This window comes from Gossypium hirsutum, chromosome A13 (assembly GCF_007990345.1).
Source record: "Gossypium hirsutum isolate 1008001.06 chromosome A13, Gossypium_hirsutum_v2.1, whole genome shotgun sequence".
In the NCBI taxonomy this organism is placed as follows: domain Eukaryota; kingdom Viridiplantae; phylum Streptophyta; class Magnoliopsida; order Malvales; family Malvaceae; genus Gossypium; species Gossypium hirsutum.
The window spans coordinates 33,746,727-33,748,330 of record NC_053436.1 but is presented as its reverse complement, the minus strand read 5'-3'; positions in this window follow the sequence as shown (position 1 = coordinate 33,748,330).

Genomic DNA, 1,604 nt, shown 5'->3' with positions numbered 1-1,604 from the left:
TGCCGAAAATTAAAAGAAAAAAAAAGAAAATAAGTTTGCTAGGGTTCGGCACTTTGATTTCTTGATTAAGGTATGGTTTTGACTCAGTTTTTGATAATTTCTACTTTTTTGTGATCGTTGCTTAGCCCATGCCTCAATTTTTGAATTTGGTTATGATTTTAAGATGTGCCATTGTAAATCATATGAGTTTTATGAAATTTGATGATAGAAAATGAAAAATATGTGTTAGATTACTAAGTTTTATATTGGGATTTTTGATGAATTTGAGTATTTTGGACTAGATTGTGAAAAATGAGAAATTTAGGGGATAAAATGTGAAATAAATGAAATATTTGGGCTTATATGAGCTAAAGGAAAGTTCGGCTAGGCATGTTTGAAAGGAAATTATGCATATTTTGTGATTTTATGAAATAAGGACAAAAGTTTTAAAATGTGAAAATGTGAGGGCTAATTTGTAACATGCCCTAAATATGTGTTTATGGATTGATTTGAATGAATGTGAGAGTGAATAAGTCAAATTTGAATTTATATAGATCAAGAAATAAAGAAAATGAAATTAGATCGGGGAAAGTCGAAAGTCGTTGAATAGTTGTTCGTTTTCGTTCATTTCCATACGAGGTAAGCCTATATACAAATAAATATGTTTGAATTGATCTATTGATATTTATATGATATTGAATTGTGATGAATGGTTATAGAAGTTGAATATGTGAAATTGAGAAAGTTTCGATAGTGTGATGACATCCGAAAGCCCCATACAAACCATAGGAGTAGTTAGGATACATATGTCATGACATAGGATTCCGTTATGTGATTTCGTGTAAGACCACGTCTGGGACGTTGGCATCAACTTATGATTTACGTGTAAGACGATGTCTGGGACATCGGCATTGTATTTGATTTCGTGTAAGACCCTGTTTGGGATAATGGCATCAATATTTGATTACATGTAAGACCATGTCTGAGACGTTGGCATTGTACCAAGTTTCTAAGCTATCCACGTATCCTATTTAATTCCGTACGGTTCAACGGACATTCCAAAAAATGAATAACTATGTGAATATATATCTGATTCAGGTACGTATGAACTGTATATGGAATTTGGCAATGAAAGGTGAGTATGAATATGATCTTTTGATATGTGAGTTACATGGAAATGTGATGTACTTATAAGAAAGTTGTAGTGGGCCAAATTTGCCCGGCCCAAATAAACCAAAAAACCATAAACATTGAATATAAATATTAACAGTCCAAAGTCCAAATAATTACAATAGTCCACGGGCCAATAACCAATCAAAGCCCAATTACAAGACCAGAACTTAAACCTTATAACAGTCTATTAACAGGCTTTGACCCAAATTAAAACACTAATACCTAGACCCAATAACTAATGCCCCACAACCAATACCCAATCCCCAAATTAACCCGGGACCCAAAATCACATTGGCCCAAATGGCCCAGAAATTTTCGAACCCTAGGGTTCTCTTTCTGCTTGCGCCGCAACCAGGTAGCCGAACCCCAGCCCCCACGTCAGCCACCTTCGTACCCTCTCGCACAGCCTCCGTACTTGCGCCAGCACAGCCCCGTACGCCTCACGCCAAGGG